General features: G+C 51.5%; 1 non-coding gene across 1 annotated transcript; it reads right to left on the reverse strand.

Annotated features, from left to right (window-relative positions):
- Positions 1-3,261: 3,261 nt before the first annotated feature.
- Positions 3,262-3,335, reverse strand: TRNAT-UGU (transfer RNA threonine (anticodon UGU)). Its single transcript has one exon. It is a non-coding gene; the product is annotated as a tRNA-Thr (tRNA).
- Positions 3,336-9,827: the final 6,492 nt, after the last annotated feature.

Genomic DNA, 9,827 nt, shown 5'->3' on the forward strand with positions numbered 1-9,827 from the left:
CAGAGCACTGGGAAAGTATCACAATAAGAATCAATTAAAAACTTGCATTAATCAAAGCTGAGATGCAGACACAGCCTATGGTACAGCTGGTGAAGTCCCAGGGACACACTCCCACTAGGGCTGGTTCTGAAATAACCACAGAAGCAGATCAAAGAGAAGGAGCCCATGTGGGAGCTCTGGGCAGCTCTCCTGTCAGTGCATCACTCCCCTGGCAGGTATTTCACAAAACACAGCACTTCCCCTCTGGAAGAGAAACACTTCCCCGCCCCCCGCCACCCCTTCATTATACTATCCAGGGTGCTGTTTGCCCTGCAGGACTTGGATCTCTCTGGGTGGTCCATGGTGATCATAAAAGAGCCATTTGGGGAGCAGGAGTCATCCCAATGGAAATCTCTTCACTTCTTTCTCTGTGCCACCTTCTAACCCTGGCTTTGGGTGCTTTGGAGTTGGCTCTCCAGTCTTGATTTTAGGTGGGATCTTGACCACCTTCTGGAGCTTGGCAGATTACACCTTTTGAGGGCTTTTCTCTGCCTTTTTGGTCCCCGCTGCAGTCACCACATTCTGTTGATTATTCCTAGACATGGGCATGGTGGCCTTCCTGGGGATCTTGGAGCTTTAGCCAGTTTCTTGGTGGCTATATTCCTGCTTAGAATCACTGTCTTCTTCTCGTGCCTTGTCCTGAGGGCCCAGCTGCTGGTTCAATGTGAAGGCGCCAAGGCGATGGTGACTGCAGCCTGCACCCCATTGATTTTGCTCATCAGAGTCCTGAACCCCAGCTGGAGGCGGGTCTTGTTCTTCTGCACAGCATAGCCCAGGGAGAACAGGGATCTGCAAATGAGCATTCGTATTATACTTTGTTGAATTGATGAAAACATAAACTAGACACTTAGAGGATGGGAACTGATTTCAGCTGATGGACAGGTTTGCTCGGTTTTTATGCATTTGTACAGTGAAACTTTGAGTGTTTAATCATTTCAAGAATGTGGCGTTTGTGAACATAATGGAGACTGGAAATGAAAATGTTTTCCTTTTTTTAAAAAAAAGCTTACAAGAGGGCACTTGGCTTTGAACCAAAGGCCCCCTTAATCTGCAGTTAAACAGTCTACCACTGAGCTGGAAACCCATGACAGCAAGTTGGCTGGAAGAGCTCTCACTGCCCTGTGTGGCCTGGGGGCTGCAGCCGGGGCACAGAGCTCCTCCGGTCTCGGGGCCATAGCGGGGGTGTGTGTAAAGGAGTGAGCAGGGTGGGGCCAGTGGGGGAAGGGGTGGACCAGAGGTGACGTAGTGGATGAAGGCGTGGGGCCACAGGCATAAGGGGGCTGGGTCACGTTTCCGGTGCTGGGCGGCCCGCACTTGTTCCCTCTTTCCCTGGGCTTTGGCATCACTAGTCCCTGCTTACCAAGTAGGGGTCAGTGGTCCCCAAAAAGTGGGACTTGCCTCCTAAGGGGGCACAGAGGAATGTTCATGGGGGCACCTCAGGGCCTGAACCAGCCCCCCAGGGCAGGAGCACCACTCAGCCCCCAGCTGTGCCCCAACCCTGCCCCCAGCCTGGGCCCCTGGCTCCTGGCCCAGCCTCATCCTCCTTATCCCTGTCCACACGCCTCTCCCCAGGAAGCCACGGTCCTGCTCCAAGCCCCATTCTCCCAGAGGCAGAATCAAAGATTTTCTCTCTGCTTCCCTTGGCAAGGTCTGAGTGGGAAAACAAAATCCCCCACATGGAAAGTTTTCTGCTGAGAAACCAATACTAGTCTGTTTGGGGACTTTGATTTGAATGGATTATTATTATTCTCTTCTGATCTCTGAATTATTTCAGTTCATTCTTTGTCCTCCAGATGTGTTGCCAGGTGTTGAATTGTGGGGGAGAGAGGCCAAGTCATGATGTCTCTTCCCCTCTTTCATAGTTTCTTCCAACTTGCTAGGAAGTTCCTCTGCCTTGATGTGAGTCAAGCAGTGTCCATTGTCTCCGGGCTGTCTCTGAGGAGTCCGCATTGTACACGGTTCCTGGGAGAGTCCTTGGGAGCGTGGATACCTTCACTGGGCCAGCAGCGAGTCTGGCTCCTCCAGCGTCACACCGGAAAGGCTGGCGGTGGCCATTTCCCAGCCTCATCACATATTTCAGTGACGCACCCAGAGCAAAACTCCACCACTTCCCAGACAAGCCTAGCACACACCATCCACCCAGGTATTAGCCTTCAACAGATCACGACTTTTACAATGATCGCTCACCAGGCCGACTTTGTACAAATCATACCTTAATTCTATGAGAGTGGTGACTATGGGGCTTCCAGGGTGCTGCTTTGAGCACAGCCTGCCACCCCTGGGCTGACATTGCAATGGAGACATACCCTTAGAGTCCCTCTCTCCCGGGATAAAGCTGGCAGCAGGGCTGGCCTGGGTCAGCTGAAGTGGGCTCCTGGAGCTCAAGCTGTGGGGCTGAAAAGTGGGGTGCAGATACTGGTGTTCCAGCTGAAGCCTGGGTTCGGAAACCCTCACCCCTCGTGGGGCCTCAGAGATTGAGCTCAAGCCCATCTGTCTCCACTGTCATTTTATAGCCCTGCAGCCCCAGCCCCATAAGCCTGAGTCAGCTGCCCCGGGCTCTGAGACAGGTGCCCTAGGTGTTTTAATTGCTGTGCAGACATAACGTTAGGATACGTCTACAGTGCAATGAATCAACCACGGCTGGCCCATGTCACATTAATCCAGGACAGCGGCTTGGGCTGTAAAGTTGCAGTGAACGTGTCTCGGCTCAGGCTCAGGACCCTGCTCTAGGAGCCCAGAAGGTTGGGAGGGAGTTTAGCAAGTGGAAATAGTACAATCGCAGTGAAGTATTCCCCTGGACTCAATGACATTTCTCCATTTCTCTGTCTGCTTTGGGGCAGGGACAAAAACAGGTCCTGTTGCATTCGTTATTTCAAAAGGAGGTTTAGGATTTTCATTCTCAGACACAGTGCACAAAGCAGGACTCAACCCTCGGCGTAAACTGAATGAGCCGCCCACAGATTCTGGCAGCCCCAATGAGCCACTTGGTGTGAGAACTCGGACCTGCCCCTGTCCCAGAGGGAGGGGGTCATCTGCGAGGGGACTGGAACACTGACCTATCAGCCCTTCACACCCAAACTTTCAGTCACTCTATCATCAGTGCCTGTGCGTGTAATTTAAACAACAAAACCAGCATCACTGGGCTAGACCAAAGGTCCACCTATCTCTGTATTTTGTTTTCTGACAGCAGCCAGTACCAGGTGCCTCAAAAGCCACTCAACAAGGCACCACTGGGAGTTGAACCCAGGATCTCCTGTTTACAAGACAGGTGCTTTAGCCAGCTAAGCCATGGTGCCCGTCTCTGGCTAACGTATGGTGTCTGCCCACACCTGACTCCCTGCCAACGCCCCCCACGGCCGGACAAGCGTTGCTTGTGTTGGATTCTGTTACGCAGAGAAGCAGGTGAAGTTTTGCTCCCAAGGTGTGTGTGTGATTCTTTGGACAAGTCTGCGCTACAAAATTAGGTCAGTGTAACGACATTACTTTGCGGGGTAAAAAATTTAACCCCCCTGAGCAATGCCGTTATGCCAACCTAATCCCGGTGTAGATAGCACTGGGTTAAGAGGAGGACTTCTTCCCACCCACTCTGCCTCCTTGGCTGAGGCCTGCTGGTCCACCTTTCACTCGCTCCTCTCTCCCCGAGGCCTCATTGCCGGCTGCTCATGCCTCTCCGCCCCCTACCCCACGGTCTGCCCGCCACCCACACCTCTCTGCCCCCTCTCCTGAGACAGACTCTGCCCGCCACCCACACGTCTCTGAGCCCTCCCATGAGACCTGCCCAGCCTGCCACACACTCCTCTCTGTCCCCTCCCCTCACCTGCCCTGAGAACCGCTCACACCTCTCTGCCCCTCCCATGAGGCACCTGCCCGGAGGAAGTTGTGGCTCTTCAGTTTCAGTGCCTGAGCATCCTTGGCCCCAGTGGGAGCCAGGCTACGTCTACATGACAGAGTTATGCTGCTTTAGTTAAAGCGTTTTAATTAAGCCGCTGTTGCATGTCCACACTAGGCTGCTTGTGTCACCGGACCGCATCCAGGCTAGCAGCTCTTGGGTCGCCACAGAGAGCAGTGCATTGTGGGATGCTATCCCACTGTGCAACTGGCCGCAGGGTGCTTTGGGAAGGGTTTGCAATGCCTCGTGGGCAGCCACACGAGGCAGGTTTCTCTGTCCCATTGTTCCGTGGGCACCCGACTCGATTGCCAGCTGCTTTTCAGCTGCCGTGGGCGTGCTGGGCAGAGAGTGTGTGTGTGTTGGGGACAGACAGTGTGTGTGTTCGGGGAGCGTGTGTGTTGTGGAAGAGTGAGTGTGTTGGCACGCTGTCCCTAAGTTCAGACAGCTGCTGGAAGCAACCAGTCCTGAGTCAGGGGGAGGGGGGACACCCCAGTCCTGAGTCAGGGGGAGGGGGGACACCCCAGTCCTGAGTCAGGGGGAGGGGGACACCCCAATCCTGAGTGAGGGGGAGCGGGACACCCCAGTCCTGAGTCAGGGGGAGGGGGGACACCCCAGTCCTGAGTCAGGGGGAGGGGGACACCCCAGTCCTGAGTGAGGGGGAGCGGGACACCCCAGTCCTGAGTCAGGGGGAGGGGGACACCCCAGTCCTGAGTCAGGGGGAGGGGGACACCCCAGTCCTGAGTCAGGGGGAGCGGGACAGCCCCGACATCAGCCCCCACTTCCCGCACTGGCTCAGCACAGCCCAGCAGTCTCTGTCACATACACACACTCACACACACTGCTGCCTGCCTGGCTGTGTGTCAGGGTGCAGGACGAGGGGGGTTTAGAGGGCCATGGGCCCAGCACTTTTTACCAGCCCTAAGAACGGACGACGGAGGGGGGAACACGGTGGAGTCTTGGGGGGGAAGAGGCGGTCTGTGGCTGTGGTCTCGCGGGGAGGGGTGTGGCGAGGCATGGGGGAGCAGGGGCAGAGTGAGTGAGGGGCCTTGGGGAAAGGGGTGTCATGGGGGCACCACAATTCAGATGCCGGTGCCCCCACCCCGTAAGGAAGATTCTCCCACTGTTATTAGTGCTGGTTAAGAAGAGGGGAAAGTATCTGCATCTACCAGCCTTTTATGGCTGTACAAGAAGCAGGGACAATACAGAGGGACCCACCTGCAAGTGCCAAATGGCTGGACTGGCTAATGCAACCTGCAGAAGTCCATGGCACACTGGGATATAGAGTCGAGTGGACATCACCGTCATTATTGCAAAGGGATAATGATAGGAAGGTTCACAATTGACTAAGTAGTTACATGCAGAGCTCATTGGCTATTCCTGCTCATTAGCGTCGCTGTGGACTGAGCTTTTTCCCCTCTCTGTCTCCCTTCTCGAAGAGCAGAAGTACCTCGAGCAGCGATGTAGCTCCTTCACACACCCGCTTAGATTTCAGGATGCTGGGAAGGTGTTTGGAGACTGTGCGAAAATCAAAGCTCTGTCCAGTGACGAACAGCCAACTATGGGCATGTTCCCACCCTAAATCCCAGGCTTTATACCCTTTAAAACAAAGACACCTGTGCAAATAATTTAATTTTTTGCTTGCTACTGAGCCAAACCGAAATCATAAGAACAATAATATTTCCGTTTGACTCAAGGTGCATTTTTTGGAGAAAGTTGCCGGAAAAAGCCGAGCATCGGCTGGAAACTGTCACTTCCCTCGTGGTCTTGTGGTTAGAATGGATTCCATTCTCAGTCAGGGAAACTTTTCATCAACACATATCGAAACAAGCAGGCTTTTCGAGACCCTCAGAGCAGAAATTAGGCACGTTCCCAATGTGGATGGTTTATACAAATAGAGCTGTGCGAATCATTTGTTGTTTTGCTTTTTAGCGAGACAAACCAATGACATCATCACCATCCTCATCATCATTCATGTAGACCCCAGATGTAGACCCTGAAACATGTAGACCCTGAAACATCATTCACATAGACCCTGAAACAAAGCTAAACAAAATTTCACTTTCCTCAAACCAAAATATTTCAGTAAATAAAATAGTCATCCAGAAAACCTTTCGCCCAGGGCTATAGACAAGTCTTTGGAATTAACCGTCTGGAGAGAAGGCTCATTAGCCTCTTAATTGTGGGTTAAGTGGCCGATCGATTTCTAGCCCTCTGTCCAAATGCCCAAAGTGGTGTGTTTGTTTCACACAAAAATAAATTATGTTGAAACCTAACGCTGCGATCACGACACAGCATTGTGATTGTAAGGAAAGGAGAAAATTTCGATGGAGTTCAACAGAAGGAAGGTTTTCTCATCAGCTTCTAGCAAATGCTCAAAGTTCTGACGGTTCTTGGAACTTCCAGACGTATCGGCCAGAATTTTCCAAAGGTCCGGCACTGGCCCGCACCTCTAGAGCCAGAGTTTCCAAAGACGTCAACACACTGAGTGCTGAGCTACTTTGAAAAATAGCTGGTACAGATCGTGGGTGCTGGATGATATGGTTCACGGTGCAGGAGTCTGAGGTTCACCATTACCTTCTCATAAAGCTGGATGTCTGGATTCTGCCTCAGCCCTGGTGCACGTCTTTCCTTCACATAATAAGTCAGCGGTAAGACTAGAACACCTTGCTCAAGGGACTCCAGGAAACCTGCAAATTGCTCTCAGGGTGATTGTGTATAAAAATGAACTATGCTGTAGAAGGGCCCTAGAATTTGTTAGAAATATGGCCTCTTGGCCTCCCCAAACAGCTCATAACACTAAAGAAAACAAGGAGCGTTAAATGCATGCTTTTGTGGTGTCTGAGTGGTCTAAGGCACCAGACCTCAAACTTTATTTTCTCCTCACTTGTGTGTTCTGGAGGCTTGGGTTCAAATCCCACATCTGAAAAGCGAAAGTCTTTCAACCCCCAGCAGTGTGTGAGTCGACCTGGGATCGTTTCAACTCAAGAACTAGCACTAAAAGATAATAAATTTACCACTGAAGTGAAAAATGCACTGAGGTGATGGATTACGGGGTTTGTAGAAACAAGCTGGGAAAAACCAGCTAAATAAACGTGACTGCACAAACTTCCCACCTGAGAGACTTGTTGCCGGATTTCTACTGCATTCATAGCCAGAGTCACTTCAAAACTAGCCCCAGAGTAGGCCACTCTGTTTATTGAACCAAAGATGGTTTATTAACACATTGCTCTATACCTTTGAAAAGCATCACTATCTGGAGTATAATTCGATGATGGATGTGAGCAGCTTTGCCATTTTCTTTTTGTAGCCGGCACCTGCCCACCTCCAGTCTTGTTTTCAGTCACATACCAAGGCAACGTACTTACCAAATGTCACACAAACTAGTCCATTCCTCCCCGTAGTCAATCTATCTCCAGAACGTTAGAACACGGCAGAGCACTGGGAAAGTATCACAATAAGATTCAATTAAAAACTTGCGTTAATCGAAGCTGAGATGCAGACACAGCCTATGGTACAGCTGGTGAAGTCCCAGGGACACACTCCTGCTAGGGCTGGTTCTGAAATAACCGCAGAAGCAGATCAAAGAGAAGGAGCTTATGTGAGAGGTATGGGCAGCTGCCTTCTGAGTGCATCACTCCCCTGGGAGGTGTTTCACAAAACACAGCACTTCCCCTCTGGAAGAGAAACAAACTCTCTCCCTGCCAGTCACTGTACTTTCCATGGGGCCGTTTGTCCTGAGGGACTTTGATCTCTTGGGCTAGTCCATGGTGACTCATAAAGAGCCATTTGGGGAGCAGGAGTCATCCCAATGGAAATCTCGTCACTTCTTTCTCGGTGCCACCTTCTTAGCCCTGGCTTTGAGTGCTTTGGATTCGGCTTTAGCCTTTTTCTCTCCCTTCTTGACTTTAGGTGGGATCTTGACCACAGTCTGGGTCTTGGCAGCTTAGAACTTTTGAGGGCTTTTCCCTGCATTTTTTGGTCCTGCTGCAGACACCACCATCGAATGACTATGCCTGGAAATGGGATGGTGGCATTTCTGGGGATCCTGGCAGCTCTAACCAGCTTCTAGGTGGCTATTTTCCTTCTCAAAGCCACTGGCTTCTTCTCATGCCTTGTCCTGGGAGCCCAGATGTTGTCTGAATGTGAAGGAGCCAAGATGCTGGTGTCCTTTCCCTCACCAAGGAGTCTTTGCTCATCAGAGTCCCGAACTCCTGCTGGATGTGGTTCTTGTTCTTCTACACAGCATAGGCCCTGGAGAACTGGGATCTGCAAATGTGCATTCATATTATACTTTTGTTTAATTGATGAAAACATAAACTAGACACTTAGAGGATGGGAACTGATTTCAGCTGCTGGACTGGTTAGCTGGGTTTTTATTCTTTTGCACAGGAAAACGCTGAGCGTTCAAATTCACTTCAAGGATCCCGATTCAGGGGAACTCCTGCACATACTGGAAATTGGTACAAATATGTTTTCATTTAAAAAAGGCTTCTAAAGGGGTACTTGGATGTAAACAAAGGACGATTTGAGCTGCAGTCAAACACTCTACCACTGAGCTATACCCCCATGACATTTGCATAAGCAAGTCAGTGATCTTAAGGATTTTGAAGGACAGGCCCTGCTCAGAAAGCTCCTCTTCCACTCCCAGACCACAGTGGTTTAATAAGGGGGTTCGATTAAGCTTTATAGATGCATGTAGACACCCCAGTCTGCACCCCCACAGAGACAGCTTCTCCCACTGACATAGCTACCGCCTCTCCGGGGGGTGGATAAACTACACGGAGGGGACAGCTCTCGCCCATCCCCTTAGAGCATCTTCATTAACGAGCCGCAGCAGTGCAGAGGCATTCGTGCGTCTGTGCCACGGCAGCATTTTGAATGTCGACTTGCCTCAGAGGAAGACCAGACTGGCTCCATTTGGCACCTCGGATGGCAAGACACCCACACTGACTGCTGTGCGGTTGTGTAAGTGTGGCCACGGCTGAACCGCAAGAATTCCTGCCCGTTTCCCTTCTGGCTGGAGCATGAGGAGAGCGTGTCTGTGGTTGATGACGTTGCTGTAGATTGTCCATTCCCTGCCATGACAATTCAGACGGTCCCTGTCCCCAACATACCCCCAGCACCTCTGTGATTCCAATAGCAGGTTTCCTCTGGGGCACTGAGATTTTGGGGGGAGTTGGTGGCTCCTTTCCTTCCTCGCCCTGGAGGAAACTCAGCTTTTTATTCCATCCTTGATGATTCATGGAATAACAAGAGCGGCATGAAGAAAGAGGAGAGGGAACATCTCACGACCGGGGGGAAGGTGGCCACTTCCCCTCTGTCTGGCCATGGCCATTGCCGGAGAGAAGGTTTCACTGGAAATGAATGCCCTGGCTCAGAGGAGAGACACAGGAAGATTTTGCTCTTCGTGGAGCCACACAAAGGAAATTGTTTCTCCATGTGGAAATGAGGAGGGAAATGAAACACCCACATGGTGGCACCTAAGGCATAAGGAAACCCTGTAGGATTGGACTAGGATACGTTCTCAAGCAGCATGTTTCTTACTTTGCCCATCTGTCAATTTTGATTATTATGGATGGAAATATTTTGCCATCGGGTTGTGTGTTTACACCAAAATTGACAATTACCAACAAATACGTCGTTCTTCCGAGCCTGCCTAGTCTGCAGTTGGGGGGTTTCGAGGGACACAGTCACTCTCCCCAGGCCCCAGGCCAGGCCTGTGCTCTCCATGCTGCACACTTCCCACCCTGCTGGGATCCTTCCCTCATCTCCCCCCCCCCCCCGCCGAGAACTCTGCCCCCCAGCCCCGCTTCTGGGATCCTCTCCCCTCCCCTGCTGGCAGGCTCCTGCCCTGTTCCTTTCTTTTCCGGCCTCCCCTCTGAGCAAAAGCTCTGCCCTC

The sequence above is a fragment of the Eretmochelys imbricata genome, chromosome 28, assembly GCF_965152235.1.
Source record: "Eretmochelys imbricata isolate rEreImb1 chromosome 28, rEreImb1.hap1, whole genome shotgun sequence".
NCBI classification, from domain to species: domain Eukaryota; kingdom Metazoa; phylum Chordata; order Testudines; family Cheloniidae; genus Eretmochelys; species Eretmochelys imbricata.